The sequence below is a fragment of the Phodopus roborovskii genome, unplaced genomic scaffold (assembly GCF_943737965.1).
Source record: "Phodopus roborovskii unplaced genomic scaffold, PHOROB, whole genome shotgun sequence".
Taxonomy (NCBI): Eukaryota; Metazoa; Chordata; class Mammalia; order Rodentia; family Cricetidae; genus Phodopus; species Phodopus roborovskii.
The window spans coordinates 24,956,099-24,975,890 of NW_026126588.1; positions in this window are offsets into that span (position 1 = coordinate 24,956,099).

Consider the following 19,792-nt stretch of genomic DNA (forward strand, 5'->3'; position numbering starts at 1 on the left):
ACGTAGGCCTATCCATCCCTCAGCTTTTGATTTCCCCTGAATTGGGTGATTTGTCACTGTTGCCCAGAGTCAGGATCAGTCCAAAGTCAATGGGGTCACCTTCTTCGAGAGAGCCAAGAGCTGTTTCAGATCCCTGTAGAACACAGCCAGGTGAGGACACCCGGTCAGTGCTGGCTGCACCCTGTGCTCGGCTGCGCAGCTCACCCTGCCACTGACAAGTACCTGGCCTTGCTGCTCCCTAGACTGCGACTCTACCTGTCCCCTTGCAATGCTGTGTCACCATGGTCTTTGAGCAACACCTCTCTGAGGAGGTTCTGCTCTACCTGCTGGAGGTGTGTGTGGGGGAGGGGGGTGAGCTATTGCTCCCTCATTTTGGGTCCCTCAGCATCGAGTTGCATGTGCATATTCTACAAGCTCTTGCTGAATTGATTGCTCACACTTACCATCCTAGTTCCTTGGGAAGCTGATGCCGGAGTGCAGGGGGATTGCATGAACTCACAAGTCTGAGACTAGCCAAAACTGCCATCGGAAAACACTCCAAGGCAGAGGCACAGACAGGGCGTTCTGAAAAGGATCCCAACCGCGCAATAGCAACCTCGAGAAACGACACCCGACATAGTTAGGAAGTTTCCGCACAGTAAAGAAAACAACCACTTGGGTGAAGAGACAGTTCACAGAGCATGGAAAATCTCTGCCAACAATGTATGAGACGGGGATCAATATCTAACACGCCGAAAACTGCACAAGCTAAGCACCCGAAACCCAGGTCACCCAGTGAATAAATAAGCAAACACACTGAGTAGAAGGTTCTCCAGGCAGTGCAAATAGTTACTACCTGGAAAGTGTTCGGTATCTTTAGTTATCAGGGAACTGCAAATTAAAGCTGCCTTCAGATTGCACCTCACCACACGTAGAGGGGTTCCAAAAAACAAACAAACAAAAGCAAAACAAATAAACAAAAACCAGACAGCAACAAATGCTGCTGGCTGCAGTATAAGCATGTGCAGCCACTGTGGAAGTCAGTGCAGTGGTTCCTCAAAATCTTAGAAACAGTGTTTTGCTACAACGTAATCCCACACTCCTGGGAACACAAAGGTCTCGAAGTCATTGTATCACAGGGACACTTGCATTCCCCATGTTTATTTTGACATTATTCAAATAGCCAGGCAAAGGAAATCTGTCTGGATGTCCACCCAAACATGAATAGATTAAAAAAAAAAAAAAAAAACAGTGTGGGTCATATACACAATGGATGATTTTTAGCTTTACATAGAAATAATGATAGCAACAATAATAATTATAACAACAATAATAATAAAGCCATGGCATTGGCAAGAAAAAGGCTGGAGTGGAAAAGATAATATTGTATCACAATTTCCTCTCATATATGGACTGTGTGTGTATGTGTGTGTGTGTGTGTGAGAGAGAGAGAGAGAGAGAGAGAGAGAGAATAACACAGCAGGAGAAGTCTTTGGGAGGAGGAGAATGGAGGGGGAAAGAGAGGGTGGTGGAATTTATGTGCTATGCAATAGAAGGGAAATTTTGAAAGAAGAGGTCCTAGCACGATGCTATGAGGAAGATGAGGGAAGGTAGTGGGAAAGAGTAGTGACTAAGAACAAAGTACCACGAACCCACACCTCTAGGAACTATTGGCAGGGAAAGGCTGCTGGGGGCAGGGAGTAACTTTTCTTCAGGGTAAGTTGCCCATCTTCCCAGAAATGATCCTGTACTCGCATCCATGCTAGCAACCACAATCAAGCTCATTTAAGAAGCGTGGAATTAGAGAGAGTGAATTGCATGGGATTAGAGAATGATCGGGAGTATATGTAATCAAAATTATATTACTGCATGGAGTTGTCAAGGAAAGATGGATTGCATTGTCTAAGACAATAAAAATTATTGGAAAAGAAAATCCTGAAATACTTTCCAAACCAGTAAGTGTGAATAATTGACTTTGGGCTGGAGAGAAGGCTCAGCTGATAAAGGCTAGACTCACAACCAAAAGTATAAATAATTAAAATTTAGAGTCTAAATTATTTCCCTAAAAATGTTAAGAATGGTGGACAAATCATTAAAAAGTCACTTTGGAAACTACAGGTTCTCACAAAGTATCGGAATGATAGGTCAATAGATTGTGCGCTTGTTTTCCATTTTAAAACCCGGTAATTTGGGCTGGAGAGATGGCTCAGAGGTTAAGGGCACTGGACATAATTCCCAGCAACCACATGGTGGCTCACAATCATCTATAATGAGATATTGTGCCCTCTTCTGGCCTTCTGGCGTACATGTAAACACAGAACACTGTATACATAATAAATAAATCTTAAAAACAAATTAAAACAAGCAAACAAACAAACCTGATAATTTGCTGTGTGAACTTCACGGCAGCTATCCTTAGATCAGATCTATGCAGCATTCCTCTGATAATTAGGGCCGAGCTAACCAGATCATACCCGTAGGTTGCCGGGACAGCTTAGAACAATACAAGCTCATCTTTTTGATTGTGCTAGCATCAGGTGTGGAGGGCATTAACAGAGGAAAACGCAGCTGTAGAAAACCAGCAGGCTTTTTGGAATGTTGTAAAGCGCCAAAGGAAAGTCAACTCTACCCCCTAGTGGAGACACGGTTCATTACACTTAGTGACCTGAGTAAGTAAGCATGCCGCTCCTCTTTAGTCTGAGTTTTCTGTGGCGAAGGGGTTGTAGGAGTATACCTGTCCCACACTGTTTTCCCACGGACAAACCAAACACAATGTCTGTCACAATTTCTCCGCTCCAAATACTCCTCCTTATGCCCACTGGCATCTTTTCGTTGTACCTACCTGGGAGACCTGTGGTCTGGCCAAACAGATCTGGCCAAATAGGTTGATCACCTGCAGCTGGAGGACTGCAGGCTCCCAGGATTCCGGATGCGAGGAACCTTGAAAGTCTTTAAAGACACAGTGAACTCTCCCTAGCTGGAGAGGAAAGGACTGTGGGGTTGGATGGTGCCAGCTGGCGCCCCAAGGCACAACACTTGTTTTCTTCATTTCTTCTGCATCTGGATTTACAAGGTCTCAGGTTTTTACAACTTGTTGCTTATATCTGTGCCCTGAATCTAAGCACCACATATACAGAGGAGTGGGTTCCTGCTCCTCATACCTCGGCTTCAAATGGCGATCTCATAAATACACGAGGAAATAGTACCATATATACATACATAGACATATATGCTTTCTGGGTGTGCAGATATTAATATAAAATGACAACATAATCAAGTGTGCAGGTACCAGGGGCTGTGTTTATATACCCAGTGTGCAGGTACCAGGGGCTGTATTTACACACCCAGTGTAATATGTAGATGGACATTGAGGGAGCTAAGGACCGCAGGTTGATGCTGAGAGATGGAACCTCGCAGATGTTCTCTACCTAGTCGACTTGGGAAGACAGAGGCTGGAGGCTTAGCTTAGTGGTACAGCACGTGCTTAGCCTGCACGAGGCCCTGCATCCATCACTAAGGCCCATGTTGAGAGATCTGGGCTTAACTGTTACAAAACTCTCCAGGCAATTGTTGAGTACAACAGAAAAGATCAAGAATCTGCCTCTCACCCCACTGTTATTGGATGGTGGGAAACCGAGTCCCATGGTGTTGTAATTAGGGAGAGGGATCATAAAAAAGGGGGAGGGGGAGGGGTGACTGGCCTCCAGGGGACAGAAGAGAGGAGGTGGGGGGGAGAGAAAGAGAGGATGAGGAGGATGGGGGTGGGCAGGGCCTTTTAAAAGGGAATGTAGTGAATGTGCATAGGGGGTGCTCTTAGTGGCTGCAGCTGAGGGCGAATCCTGTCCGAACCCCAAGGACAGGCCGGTACAGGTACCTGAATACTAACACATAGGATCTAAGTGACTTGCACAAACATTTCCGTCGTCCTTCAGGAGCAATATAGCTGAAATATTCAAATATGTCACATGGGGCTCGGGGAGGCCAGCCACACTCCAGGACCACCTGTTTTGGAGGTTGGAAACTAACCTGCCAGGTCTGTGGAAGGCCCTAACTGTGCTGTATTAAGGCAGACGGTAGCATGGAACCAGGGACAAGAAGCATTGAGACAGGAAGCCATAGGAGGCGAGGGTCCAGGTTCACTATATCATAGCAAACGTCTCTTGAGATCCAATTGTGGTTCCATGAGAGTGACATCAGTCCCTTGCATGGACAATGTCCTTGATGAATGACCGAAATTACATCCTTGGCTCTTTACAAACACATTTTTCCATCCCCTGAGAATTTCATTCATTTTTTTTTAAGACTTTTTCTTTTATTTGAGTTTTGTAACAACCACAGTTCCTGCTCCCTCCCTCCTCTCTGCTCCCCACTCCACCTTCTCCAGACCCAACATCCCCCCCCATCCGCTCCTCAGTAAGGGTAAGGCTTCCCATGGGGAGTCAACAAAGTCTGCCATATCAACTTGGTGCACAACCAAGCCCCTCCCCCCTGTATCCAGGCTGAGCAAGATGTCCCTCCATAGGGAATGGGCTCCAAAAAGTCAGATCATGCCCTAGGGGTAAATCCTGATCCCACTGCCAGTGGTACCACAGTCTGCCCAAGTTACAAACTGACACCCACATTCAGGGGACCTAATTCAGTCCTACGCAGGTTTCCCAGCTATCAGTGCAGAGTCAGTGAGCTCCCACCAGCTACATTGCAAGCCCTGCTTACAGCTTATTCCTCAAAGCCAATGATGGCTGGGATTGCTTATCTGCAAACTGTCCTTAGCTTATCACAGCCCATAAGACGGATCACGTTCATGGCAGCTGAGACAGGAGAGGCTGGGAACATGCACATGGCTGGGCTGGAATCCGATTCACAGCAGCGAGAGTCAGCATAGAAAAGGGTTCCCCCAAAACGCTAACAAGCCAAGCCACCATCAGTAAGTCAGTCCCACACAGAGCACACTGTTTATCGTTAACTTTCTTGTCTGTTGTAACTTGTAATCATAACTTCTGATTTGGCAACAGCTGGTCAGAAAGCAGCAAAACTGTCATCTCTGAGGTTGTGTGGATGAAAATGCCAGCAGGGACACCTCTAGCATCAACCTGTGCAGTCTTACTATATAAGGAAGACTGTGGGGAGAAAAGGCCCGCACAGGTTCAGTGCAGGCAGAAGTATAAAATTCTCCTGTCTGCAGTGGGTTGAAACAGAGTATGGGGAGCTGTGGGTACGGCCTAGACATCTGGTGATTGGCGGCCCAGAAGGAACTGAAGTTCACTGCAGATGTAGGCAGGGCCAGGATCACAGGGCAGGATACCCCTCTCTGCCCCTCTCTTCCCGGGAAGGTCCTTCTGAACCAGGCTGCATGCTTGGTACCTCGTGCGGATTTGATTCCCAGCGACCTCTCTTCAGTTTCCCTCTGGAGTCACTTGTCTGTAGTGGACATAGCCCTCTCTTGCCCCTCATTCACAGAGATTCGGGGAATGAACTGTGGCTCCAGATAGAATCTAGTTCTGGATGCTTCTGAGCCTTCAGTCAAACCTCACTGGGCGGATCGCCAGGCCCTGTCTGCACACAGCATCTAAGGCCTATCTTCTTCCTCCTGCCTCTTATTCTGGTTATTTTTCAAAGAAAAAAGTTTGAAATGTGAATGGTAGTGATTCAAATAGAATCTAGAAGCGTCTGTATCTTGTCATCTTTGTTTTAATTTCTTGTAATGCTAAGGATGGGAGATGACATTTCTGTACACATTTTCCTACATTTATCTGGGAAAAAAAATTAAGCTTTATAAAGGCGGTTAAGTCAGTAGGCAGACTCCATCACTCTTAGCCACATCAGATGCAGGGTGTGTCCATGGTCATTTCTACAGCACATTTCTGCAGCAAATAAAAGCACAGCCAACTCAGTCCGCTTATACCCTGGAAGAGCAGAGAGTGTGTGAGTGCCGAAGGTCCTTCCTTTGGTGCATTCCTTAAAGTTCAGCTTCCTGCGCTGTGTGAAAGTGTGAGGCACAACTTCCTGGTGCTGGCAGCAAATGATAAAAGCCTAGGAGCAGGAACCGCCCCCCTCAAGGGACGGTTAGACGGGAGGAGCCACCGTCTCCCATCCCTAAACATTTTGGTGCGATGTTTTTATTAGTGCTTCTTTTACAACCACGTGTGAAGCTGCATTTCAGTAATCATGAAATGCATTTCAGTAATCATGTACCCAGCCTCTCACTCCAGGAAGCTATTACTTGACAAAGCAATGGTGTGAGCTCTGTCCCTCTGCCCCCTCTCCCTGCCTCCTCCCTCCCTCCCTTCTTTCTCTCCCTCCCTTGCACACCCCCCCCCCCCCATGCATGCTGTGAGGCTACATCCCAGGGCTCCTTGCTTTCCCACTGAGCTCTTTTCTACCCTCCAGGATTCTACCGATTTTCTTTCCTGTGTGTGTTAGCTTAAAGACTGATGCCTGTGTGGGAGCTGCGTTCTTGGATTTCATTCTAGGATTGTGACAGCAGGACTGTGTTCTCCTGGCTGATGGCAATGCCCTCTGCACCCAGGCCTCTGCTCACACAACGGAACTTCATTTTATTTTTCCCCTCAGCCTAAGCATGTCTCACTCCAGCCCTGCCCCTTGCCTCTTGTCCCATGCCTTCAACCCAGGCACTGAGGTCTCTGGAAAGATGCCATCTTCAGTGACAACTGTCTACTGCAAGTATTGAGCGTGCTGAGTACATGCAGTAGTCTGGTTATCAGAAGGAACCTGCTGCAAAATGATGAGAGTTCTGCATTAAAAAAAAAAAAGTCAGAGAAAATACCATGAAATTCACTGAAATAGAGAGATTTTCTTTCTTTAGGGGGGCCCAGTCTCCACTTGCCGAGGCAACCCTTTGCAAGACGGTGTCATTCTAAGCAAAGGAAAATTTGAAAATTTCACATTCTCAGCATGCATTTTCCTGTTTATGTTTATACTGTGTGATGTTAGCTTTCAGAGCAAATGTGTTTTTGATTCACACGGGAAACTCTTAAGACCGCATAATTTATATCTCACAGCTCACGCATGCATATGTATTTTACTTCTAATCAGACCAGCAGAGATGCCACACAAACCTTATTCAACCGTTTCTATGTGATGTGGCCGCTCTACTGACTCTCACTGGTGAACCGGGGAAGAGGAAAGGAAACGAACTTAAAGCCATCTATCATTTTCAGAGAGGTAGAAACAGGACAGCAGAGTACCAAAAGGAAGAAGGGCGTGCAGGGACAAGAGGTTGCCTGTGATATCACAACGTCACTTTCTCAGCAAAGCACAGTGTGGCTTCAAGGGATGTCTGACCCTGACTTTGCTGCAGATATAATTGTCTCCCTCTCTGCCTGCACGTATGCATGTGCACACCTTCGTGCAGTACCTTCAGAGGCCAGAAGAGGGCATTGGATCCCTTGGAATTTAGTAACAGGCAGTAGTGGGCTTCCGTGTGGTTCTGGGAATTGAGCCCCAGTCCTCTGAAGGCATCTCCCCAATTCTGTCCTCATGGGGTTTCGCAAACTCTGTGTATGGGGCACACATACTGCGCACGTAGTGTCTGCTCTTACACAGCCTCGTTGTCCCACTGGACTTTACATTATAAGACATAAACTCAAAATACCAATTATGAGGAAGTCACGGAGGATAGAGCGATCTACACAGGTCACCTGTTTATGGGACCAGCTGCTGTATTGTGCAATAAAAGAGAACCGGCAGAGACTGAAGAGATGGCTCAGTGATTGAGGGCCCTAGCTCTTCCTCCAGAGGACCCTCGTTTAATTTCGAGCACCTGCACAGAACCTTGAAACTGTAACTCGAGTTCCAGGGAAAATGTAATGACCGCTTCTGGCCTCTCAGGGTACTGTATGCAGATGGTACATATACATACATGCAGGCAAAACACCCATACACAGGACATAAAAATAAATCACTTTTTTCTTTTTAAAAAAAAAGTAAAACCGGCAAAACAGAGGCTTACTGTCTTTACCAGGGAAGGTAAAATTAACAATGACCCTGTGTTCACAATGCCAATACTTAAAGGGCTGGTTCATGGATGCACACGCAGAGGCTGTGGCAGCTGCACAGGGCCTGGTGGGGTCCCAGAGCTAAAAAAAAAAAAAAAAAAGAAGTGGATGCAATACCCATCCCTAACCCAGAAGCTGTTCCCAATTGATAGCCATTTGCAAATGAAAAATTAGTTTTCTCCGAGGAAGTCTCTCTCACTGGAGAAACAAACCGATTTTAAGTGTGGGCTGCATGCTAGTATAAAATGAACTCGAGGGCATCTTTAGAGGTTCTTTGCCTTACCATATATATATATATATATATATATATATATATATATATATATACTGACTTTTCTTTGGCTCTCTGATTGTTCTGTCTTATTCCTACTTGTTTTTGTTTCATCTTAATGTATTTTATTCTTATAAAATTCCTTAAGTGCATATTTGTTTCTAACGGGAGACAGAAAGGGCGTGGATCCGGGAGGGAGAGGCAATGAGGAGGAACTGTGAGTCGTAGTAGGAGGGGGAAATTGTAATTAGAGTAAATTGTCTGGGCCTGGGCAGAGTGGTTTAATCCCAGAGGCAGGTGGACCTATGTGATTTCGAGGCCAGCCTGGTCTACAGAGCTAGTATGAAGACAGGCTCCAAAGCTACACAGAGGAACCCTGTCTCGAAAAATGAAACAAACAAAAACAGAAGAAAAGTGACCTGAAACCTCTTGCTAAGGCCCATTCTTTAAGCTTCCACTATTTCTCTGTAAAGCTATAGGTTGGGGATGAAGTTATGGAGACATGCCTCCACAGGACATTCCCCCAAGCTGGGAGGAGGCTGCATTGTTCTCTGGGGACCTGGACAGTTTCCCACGCCAAGAGTCTGATGTCAGCTGAAGGTCAACTGGATTTTCTGGTTCCCTTTGGAGGAGGTTCTCACTGCTCACAGAATCATCTATCGAACAGCAGCCCCTTGTACTGTCTTAGTCACTGTTGCTGGGGAAAGACACCATGGCCAAGGCAACTTATAAAAGAAAGCCTTTAATTTGGGGGTTTATAGTTTTAAAGGTTTGGCATTCACAACAGTAAAGCCAAGTCATGGCAATAGTCTTGATCTGAAAGTAGAAGGCGGAAAGAGACACGTTGAAAGCTCAAAGCCACTGATGCATCTCTAGTCATCTCCCTGCATCTGTCCCAAACTTGAGGTTTGCCAAGGAGTGACCGGTCTCCTATCAGTCCTTTGGGCAGGAATGCTGTCTCTGTCACATGTCCCTCCTGTCATAACCTGGGGGAGCTGCCATCCAGTACTACTCAGTGACAGGACTGTCTTGAAAAAAGGAACTTTAGTCTTTCACACCGTGGCAGAGGAGACTATCCTCTAAGCATATACATGCTTAGATATACTAAGGATATGCATCCTGTGTAACAGAGGGTAGCATGCTCTTTGAGCAGGGAAAGTGATGCAGGTAACCAACTGTTGTCTAGCAATCCTCTGGGGTAAGACAACCCTTCTACAAGGAAGCTGGATAGGACAGGGATTTCTAGAAGGAAGTGAATGTACCATCTTGCCTGGAAGCTCCTTAAGGCCAGGAAGTAAAGAACACAGCTTCCTGAAGTTCCTGAAACCGAGCAGACTCACTTTAATTCCTCCATTCCCAGGCACTCTCAGACCATCCAAGTCATCTCAAAGAGGCAGAGACCTTCAGAACCTCGTAGAAGACTCTCAGGCAAGCCTAGCTTGCCATAAAAGGCTCAGACCAGCCACACCACCAAAATGGAGCAAACACCACCTGAGATGTGTGGAGGAGCCAGTCTTCAACCCGCTGAGCTGCTCTACAGTTTTCTTCAGGTTTCCAGCCCTCATGATCTGTCACCCAAACTGAGGTGGGCTTTGGTGTTGCAGCTGCTGCCTGGGAGTCATTTCTGCTCCCGTGAGTATCCTGTCCTGTAAGTAATCCCAATAAAACTCAATGGTTCACCAAGTTGGTTGAACCTTAGCGATATCCATGTTTTAGACCGTCATCAGTTCCCTATATGGAGTGAGTAGACATTTGTTCACGTTTCCAGGAATAGTATCACACAGCAGTGACAGGAAGGTAGAAGCCCAAGAGAATCAGAACAATTGTTTCCCGAGAGACCAGTGACTGAACTGGGTGTTCTAAAACATGGTGCCATGCCCAAATCTTGAGTGACGTCATGCTAGTCCAAGAGCAAAAACTGAGCTATTCGCACAAACACTCCTCTGCAGTTTGGGCCACAGGATTTTCTGGTGTATAATGCCCTCCCAAGTCCTTTCAGGTGCTTTCAATTACAAAGGTATAGGGCACACGTGACTCACAATCTCGCCATTAACCGTCTCTGACCCTTAGTAAATTACTTAGCATGTGTAAGCCCTGGTGTCTGTATTGGTCTATTTTTTGTCACTATAACACAATACTGGACACTGGGAAAAACTATCAAGAAGAAAGCTTTGCGCTGGGGAGATGGCCGAGGGGATAAGAGCAGTTGCTCCTCAAACATGAGGACCTGAGTTTGAGTCCCAGCATCACTGTGAAAAATAAAATCGGGTGTGGCTGTGTGTATAACCATAATCCCCGCATCCTGGGAGGTAGAGGCAGGGAGGAAGATGGGGCTTGCTGGCTGCCAGTCTAGCTCCAGGTTAGTTATAAAGGAGTAAAGATGGAGAGAATAAGATTAGGACATCTGCCATCTTTCTCTGGCCTCCATGGGGCACACTCATCCACATGGGTGGAGTATACCTGCACACACATGTGCACAGCCACCACCCCACATGTACCATATGTGCACACACACACACACACACACACACAAATAAATAAAAACAAAAGAGGCCTTACAGTTGTGGATCTTTGAGGGTGTTAACACTCGTTCCTGGTGAGGGCATCATATGGATGATATCCCGGGTGGGGAGGAGAACCTGGGAGAACAGGACAGGGGTCCCATGGGAGGGGAGACCACATCGCTAAGCAGGCACTGTGGTGGGACAGAGGAGCCATGATCACTTTCTGTCACCGCTTCCTTATAAAAAACTAACCCAGGATACCATGACCATTACCCTTCCTGAGCACCCCCAAAGACCTCCCACTGGCCCCCTCCCCTTAAAGATCCCTTCCTCAGTTAACATCTCCACATGGAGGACCAAGCTTCTAGAGCATTATAGGAGGCAACACAGACCATATGTAAACAGAGGCAAATGTGTAACCGCACAAACCAGAGCCCAGGGCCAGCTCTCTAGTGCTGGAGGGTATAGGACACACTGTACACACCAGCCCTGTGTTGACAGGAGTGTGGTCCCTTCACTGCTATCCTCCCCGTGAGCCACAGGATTCGCACAGTCATCTCAGATTGCGACCGTGTTGACTGGCAGATGGCAGAATCCTTTTTGAGGATGCAGCTGAACTTTAAATCGTAAGGAGAAAAAAAAAAATCAGTGTCAGAAATCATGTCTATTATAAATAATGGTCATGCTCCAGGTTGCTTGCATTGTCTGCAGAGGAGCTCTGGGTGGCAGAGAGATAGGAGCTACTACCGTGTGTTGTTTACTTATTCTCTTGTCAGGTGGTCCTGCCCCTCTTTTGAGCAACTGTGAGAAAGTGATCCAGCAGAGTGTAGTGTGGGGCTCTGGCGCCTGGGGTTGTGTTTGTCCCGGCAGCTCCAGGCTGAGCAGAGGCACATCTGTTATCTAGACAATCATGGGAGAAAGCCCACGAGCCTCTCTCCTGAGCTGGGGAACTCTGGGCTCCACCGAGCTTTAGTCATCAGCTCGGTGAAGTCAGGCTACCTGAGAACAGCCACTGAGAGGTTGCTCTCAGTGGGACCTGTAATAGACGCTGCCTTGATAAATTGCCATTTGCTGGTGTCATTCTTTACGGTTATTTGTTCTTTCATTTACAAGTCTCACTGGAGGGGACGCTCTGCCCTGACTACAACTCTCTCTTGGGAACCCCTCAGAGGGGGCTGTCTCCATTGGTACCTGCTGCATGGTTTTACTTTTCAGACCTACTTAATTTCAGGTGTGTGCGTGTTTTGCCTGCATGTATGTATGTGTGCAACATACATGCCTGGCGCCTGCAGCGTCAACTGTCCTAGCGCCGGAGTTACAGATGGTCGGGAGCCGCAATGTGGGTGACAGGAATCCAAATCTGGCTCCCTGAAAGAACACTAAGTGCTGATAACCACTGAGCCATCTCTCCAGCCTCTCTGCTGGGTGTTCTGAGTACCTGATCCCATGGCGTTTTGCTTTTTCTCTCCTCTTCTTTTGTTGTTGGTTTTCTTTTTCTTTCTTTTTTTTTCTTCGGCTTGCTGTATATTTAATAAACCCACTCACTCAAAACTGAAAACATGGTTATCGCAGATCATTCTCCGCAGATCATGCGTGGCACAGAGGGGCAGCTCAATGCGTTGGGGTCCTTCTCCTAGGATGCTCTCTGACCATCCAGTGCTCCAGCATGTATGAATGTGCTATCTTCCTTCAGCTGTATCCACCCACTCTCTATTCTTTCTGACTAATGCCCATGTGGCGACAGACACAGCATCTTAGAATTTGCCCAGGGATGATATAAATGGAACTGGAGCTCATTCAAGCAATTTCCAATGCATCTGGGCTGGGAACTGCTTGAATTACTTTCTTCTTCTTCTTCTTCTCTTCCTCCTCCTTCTCTTTCTTCTTCTTTTTAACCCCATCTCTGCCACCACCCTCCTAACAATTATGAGCCTATCCATACTGACACCAGGCCCCGCTAAGGAAGCTTCCCTCTCTCTCCAAAGTCAATTTCTACCCTCTTGATCGCTAACTAGCAGACTTCAGGGGAGCAACCTTTGTCATTGGCAAACAAATGCCATCTTCCCAGAGCAAGTTGTCCTAGTTAGTTTTAATTATCAAGTTGACAGAGCCTAGAGTCACTTGAGAAGGGAATCTTAGTTGAGGGTTCTGTTCCTCTAGACATTCCTGACTAATACTTTGTTTCTGCATGCTTTGCTGCACATTATATGGGGAATGTTGGTTGTGTAGGGGTGGAATGTATAGAAGACTGACTGCCTCAAGTAGTTCCGGAGAACACTGGCTGTGTAGCATAGGGTGGAGAAGACAGCAATGCACAGCACAATCCCTTAGCGTGTGGACCCTACCCAGAGATCTGTCTCATCTGGGATCTGTCTGCATCAGCACCAAAGACTCTGCTGCACTCCCGTGATGTCTGATGCAAAGCCTGGAAGGAGCCTGGTGCATCAGGTAGGCCTGCATTGAAACCTCAGCTGCAGAGTCTTGGGGAAAGCCACCGAACTTCTCTCAAAGCCCAGTTTCCACAGCTGTAAAAGCGTGGCTGAAATGCGGACCTCAGACTCTCACCCCGAGGAGAATGGCATGGAACAGAGTGTGTGAGGTGCCTAAGTCCTTGTCAAGGGAGATATACCCAGTGAGTGAAGGACTTACACTGGCACCTCAACAGATTGGTAGCTGGTACCTGTGGACAACACTGGTTTTTAGGAGAGTCCTTGTTATATCCCATAGGAGCCCACAGGTAGAGCATATGCCATCCCAGCCCTCCGCAGGCTGGGCCCAGCATTCTGTACCATCAATTGTGCACCAGAGAAAGACCAAACTTTATGACTAAGAGAGCTGTGCCCAAACATCTTGATCTCATTGTCATCGTGACCCACACGGATCAATACCAGTGATCTTCCCAAGTGAGTGCACTTGGACAAATGGAAGTGGCTGAGTGATGTCTATGGAGCCGTCAAACCCAGTCGACACCCGTGTTGAAAGCTGGGGTATGAATGAACTGTGTTGGCTCCACAGTTGAGGAAAGAGAACCAAAAAGATGCACCTTATCCCCCATCCAGCATGACGCAAGGATGGAGTTGGGAATAGAATTCAAGTGCCTTCTCCAGTGTAGTTGGTGCTGGCGACCCAGTTCTACCCTGTCTCGAGTCCATTATGCTTGGTCTCGGTCATCATCTGAGAACAGTCAGAAAGACCCAGCTCCAGTTAGTGTGTCCCAGTGTGACTGGGGCAGGGGCTTCTGTGTCACAGCAGTAATTCTCTGTGGGAGTATTGCACTGTCTCTAATACTACAAGGACCCCCTGAGAGCCAGGGACACATGCCCTGTTCAACATGGCGTTCCCAGCATCCAAAGCAGGTTAGACAATCCATTTTTGTGTATGAATGGATATCTGTAAGAATGAGCGAGAGCATTATCCGTTTGATTAAATATTTCAATGTAACGTCTGTTCAAAACTTTGGGTTTCTATCAGGAGTCCTGGTTTCTTATTCATAGACTGAGATGGCAGCCTGCTCTCTAGCCTGAGTGGACCTCGAATTCACTACTGTCTTCTACAGTGCCTTGCTTTCTGAGTGCTGGTACTATAGGTGTGAGCCACCATGTTCTAAGTATTCAAATGTGAAATTATTTTAGCAATTATTCACCTTTCTTTCCTCTGGTTCCTAGTGCCTGCTGTTCATGGTGAGGGTGTGAACCCTAGAAGGCATTTACCTGGAGGCAGCACCTGCCAGGTCTGATGCCATAGACTTGAGCATCCATCCCAGGCGTGAGTAAAACATTTTGAAACATCATCCTTCCCCAGGGAACTCTAAACAATGTTGTCAGGCTAATGCCGAGTCTAGGCCAGTTTGCCATTGCACACTGATGAGTTGCTTCCATCAATATTCATTCTCCAACCTTAGAATAAATGGCATACCCCCATGGGATAAGTACCCCAGACACTCAGCAGCAGATGTGCAGAGTCCCACCAACATGCGAGTAGCTCCAGGTGGAGGACAAAGTGGGGCTGGAGAAAGCCAGTAGAACTGGGGTCTGTACAGTTTTGAGATGAAAATGGTGGCAAGATAAGACTAAAACCTCAAAGTAAGTCGAATCAGTGATTTGCGGAAGTCCACGAGCCCTAAATGCCTTTCTGTCACCCCAGACACTTGCAGAAATGATTCCTGCCCCTTGGAGAGATTGTTTGCTGTGAGTGACCTATTTTCTCACATGACTGATGTGCTCAGCGACTGTTCCCTCTTAACTGGAGGCTTGGAAATGAGCGCTTCTAACTCTCTCACAGCTCTGCTGCGGAGTAGAACACATCCACTGCAAACAGAACCATGATATATAACATTCGGGGATAATGAAATGTTGTCAGTTGACTGTGTGTGTGTGTGTGTTTTCATGTGCATGAGTGTGCATGTGTGAGTGCTCATGAGCAAGCACACACACCCACTGAGCAGTTGAAACAGGGCTATTAGCATGACTAGGGAGCTAGATGTTAAACTGTATTAAATTTCAATTAACTTGGAGTCAGTGTATGTGGCTAGTGGTTCCAGACACTTGGGTGTCAGTTTTTACTCACACCATTAAAGAGAAAAAGGAAAGGCAAATTTTGCTATGCAGATGTTTAGTGTAATCTTTCTGGAAACACGCTCATTCAAAGAAAAACAACACATATGCATGTATAGAAAATGGGCTGAGATTAGACCCAGTAGACCAATAGAGTAATTACTTCTGTGGGAGAGGAAGGGAAGGAAACATCTCCAGGGAGGCCTTCTGCTTTATTGGCTTTCTTTGGATTCTTTGAATGGAGCTGTATACTTGCATCATTTGCATAATATACTATAATAAAAGGAAACAAAATTAAGCATTTTCTTAGCTAAACAATATGGAGGGTTTTTTTTTCTCTTTTGATTATTAGTGTAAGACCACCTGATCTGTTGAGAACAGGGAGACACATTATGAGATAACTCTTTCCAAAGAGCCCGGAGTTCCTTTGTGGCAGGTGAGGGACAAGTCAAAAAAAGTACACATGCACCCAGAGTCACAAAGTAGCATTGAAAAAGGATGATTTCCACCCCTTCCGTCCGTCACCATCGCCTCTCACAAGTATCCCAATCCAGGAGACCCCAACAGTTGGCTTTAAATGGGCCTGGTGCTGTTTGTGAAGCTGCCTCTATGGATGGTACTGTTAATGTAGCCAGGGTTGAGAATACAGGAGCTTCAGGAAGACTGTTACCATGTCTACAGCAATAGGGTGTGTCAAACTGGGTACGGAAGACCCATCGGCCCTTCAGCGGCTGCGTGTGAGGGGAAGGGTTTGGAAGAGTGGCTGGGCTGGCACTTCACGGAGAGGAATTTAGCACTGGAACAGCTGGTTCATCTCCCTTCCCCTTGTTTCTCTGGAAACCATGCTCTTTATGGCTCTGAATTATTAATGTTTTCTCTGCTTGGTAGCTGGGAATCTTCTACCAGACTGTCTCCCAAATGCCTGCATGGCGTCCCAGTTCTAACATTCTAAAGTCTCATTCCCGGACCTCTAGATCAGCTGGTTCGAGCACCATCATCTCCCACCCACTGCAGTAGCTAGGAGCTCATGGTGACAGCCCATTTCCCCTCCTTCTGTAAGATTCATACTTTGATATCAAGAAAGGAGGAGGGTCACTGGAGGCTGGGAGGGTAAAGACACTTTTGAAGAGTTGTACACTGATACAGCGTGATTTATTTATTCATCAGCACAAAGGCTACTAGGCAACCAAATACCAGTAGGCACCTAGGCACATACTGCCACACAGAGGGGCATACATACACACGTATATCGGCACACAAAGGCCTACGGACAGACAGACAGAGACACAGAGGCAAACTGCTGAAGGAAAAGGCCCGTGCCCCTTACCTCAAGGCCGTATTTAGACAGAGTCACACAAAAGTGCCACTCTGCCAGAAATAGCTGTAGAGAAGATTTACTTTGGGAGGGTCTCTAGGCCTCCAGTTTTGGCCACTTGGTGCTGAATCATAGACCCTTGGGTGTCCAGTGTCAGTCCTGTTTTAGCTGACTCCTACCAGACGTCTGTATCAGTTGCGTGTTGTTTAAACACAAAGCCCTTACGCTGTTCTGTTCTCCCACACCAAATATCTCTTTCGCCCTCGGGTCCCGTTGTCTCTAGATTTATGAACCGCGCCATGGCGGCCTAACTATTCCTTCCCAATTTCACTGTTCCGTGTTGGCCCATGACTCCTTATCCTTTCTGAGCACCACACTGGATGAGTTTCCAGCGCTCTTTCTCCTTAACTGCAAGGGTGGCTTCAAGGAGCAGCAGAAAAAAAAAAAAAAAAATAGCTGGTGCTGACCTCTGATCCAGTGGCTTTCTGCCTGGCCCCTTCTCCAACTTGGTATAACCACAGAAGGATGCCTAGGCACGTGCTGTGCTGTGGCCCTCCCCTCCCCTCCCCCTCTCCCTCCCTGCCCATCAGAACCTAATCAGGCTTAGGTATTCCATGCTTTCCCCACAGCCTCAGCATCAGACCTCACTTCCTTCCATCATGGAATTCACCCTGGTCTCTTCAAACCCTGTTTCCCGAAGGGTGGGAGGGAGGTGTCCTTTCTGGTTTTCTAAGTTTCAGTAAAAAAAAAAACAAAAAACAAAAAACAAAAAAGAGCACACTCTCTCCCACTGCCATGTCCCTCCTATCTTAATTCTGTACATGGCACTTTACAGCTTACCTCCTTCCACGCACTCGGCTGGAATAAAGGTGTATGCAGGCCCAGGATTATCTTCCAACTGTGCTATAACAGGGCAGCCCCATCCCGCAGCGCCATAGGAGTCCTGGGTATTTGTTGGCTGGGTGAGTCTCCGCTACCAGCAGCTGCTTTCACACAGCTGTGTGTCCGTTCATTCCAATTCTTGTTTTCCACCGTGGTAAATTACGCAGGGCATTCAATTAACAATTTCACACCTTCCCGGGTATACGATTCAGTGGTACCAGGTGCACTGCACTGCTTGGCCCGGTCCTTTTCAATATCACAAACCCTAACTCTGCCCTATTAAATGCCAGTTCTCCATTTACCCTCCCTCCAGCCGCCAGTAACCATGATTCTCATTTCTGCATCCACGGCTCTACCTCCACTAAGCCCCTCTAGCTAGAGCATACAGTACTTCTCTCTGTAAATTATTTGGTTTATTTCACGGAGCATATCGCTTTCCAGGTACATCTATGTAACAGGGGCCACCCCCCCCCCCATTTATGAAGCCAAATGACAGTCCATCCATGTGTCATGTTTCGTTTATTCATTTATCCATCCATGAACTCTGGGGGTTGTCCTCATTCAACTCTATAAGAAAATTTTGTAGCAAGAAAACTTGCAAAGTGTGAGATACCGAGAAAGAAAGTATGCTGTTGGATCCAGTGCCATCGATGGCTCTGGTCATCTAAGTGTCCGGCTCGGCAGGCTGTTCCCAGAAGTCCTGAGTAGTGCCCCAAAGCAGAAGCAGAATTGAGCAGCCTACAGGTGGCCTCGTGGTAACGAGTGTTAACTGTTAGAGCTCCCTTGCTCCCACCACAAAGGGCTATCAGAAGATGAAGGGAAATGTGTGTTCCTGAGCCTGGGGTTTAGGGCTGAGCATCCCTGGTGGCCCTGAAAAACTATCCTGGCTGCTTTCTCCTCTTCTTTTTCCTCCCAGGCTGCAGCTCTCCCCTCCTGTCTCCACGTCTCTCCTCGGCACCAAGTCCCGCCATATCTATGCTTAAAGGAAGAGACCAGCCTAGCCTCTATTTTATTCTTCTAAAACTGAGACCCCCCCCCCCAGGAAACAAAGCAAAGGCTGGTCAGATTTGGCATGTCACAGGCAGTGACAGGCAAGGTGGCACTTGGGTAGGAGGTGTGACCAGAAGAGCTTAGGGAAGGTTCACCAGTGGGGATAGGGACCCGCTCCAGGGATTTAGTGAAGGAAGAGGGAACATATAACAAACACTGGAGGGCCAGCCTGGGCAGAGTGAGTTTTCTAGAGAGAAGGTTGATTCGGAGCAGCAGTTGGAAGTGATGAACAGTGAACCTTCTGTTCAGCTCCCTTCTAATATCTCAAAGCTAGGTCTGTGAGCCTGGCTGGCTTTGAACTGCTGCCATGGAATCCAGAGGCATGGCTGTGCAGCTATAGTCAGAAGACATAGTGCATCAGAGCTGTCCGCAGGGAGCCCTGTGTCTTAGAATGTAGAGCCACAGAACCGTTATCCCATGAAGGAAGGAGGGAGGTCCTGCAGACAGGTGGTGGGAGAAACATGCCTTGAAGCTACCTTCCCCACCCCCAGGATCCAGCCTCAGCACAGAGCAGCAAGGACACCTGTACTTCAGAATACAAGTTGGGGAGGATAACTCAATAGGTAGAGCAGTTGCCTAACATGCACAACACCCCGGGTTCAAGTACTACATAAACCAAGGATGGTGATGCGTGCCTGTGATGCCAGCACACACACACTTATCACTTGACAGTAAAGACCAGAGAACCAAAAGCTGGAGGCCATCCTCAACTACATGTTGCCTTGACACCAGCCTGGGATACATGAGACTTGTGTTGATAAAAATTCAAAAACGCAAGTGGGAAATACACCAACTGGCCTGAGTAGTAAGTATGTGTATTACCCACACCTAAGTGTCAGCTCGGAGAGAGCTCTGCAAGACCACAGCTCAAAGATGGCCTCAGGAGCCTGGGTCCCTCTAAACAAGAGATCAGGGTAGAGGTTGCAGCCAGCTGTGCCTCCAGGTTGCACTATGGGGGGGGGGTCATGTCATTTAGAGGGAATGAACGTGGAGAGCTGGGTGAGAGATTCAGGGAGGAAGCCACAAGAAAGATTTCCTTGAGAACGGCAGAGCCCCTCGTCTGCCACTAGAGGTCATGAACCAGTAAGACTAGCAAGACTCCTCCACTGACTGTGGGTTCTGTGGAATGTCCTGCAGTTTCAGACACACACACTAAGAGTTAATCGATTTCCCAAGTCGGCCAACGATGTCACAGACGTGTCATCCGAAGAGTTCAAGATCCC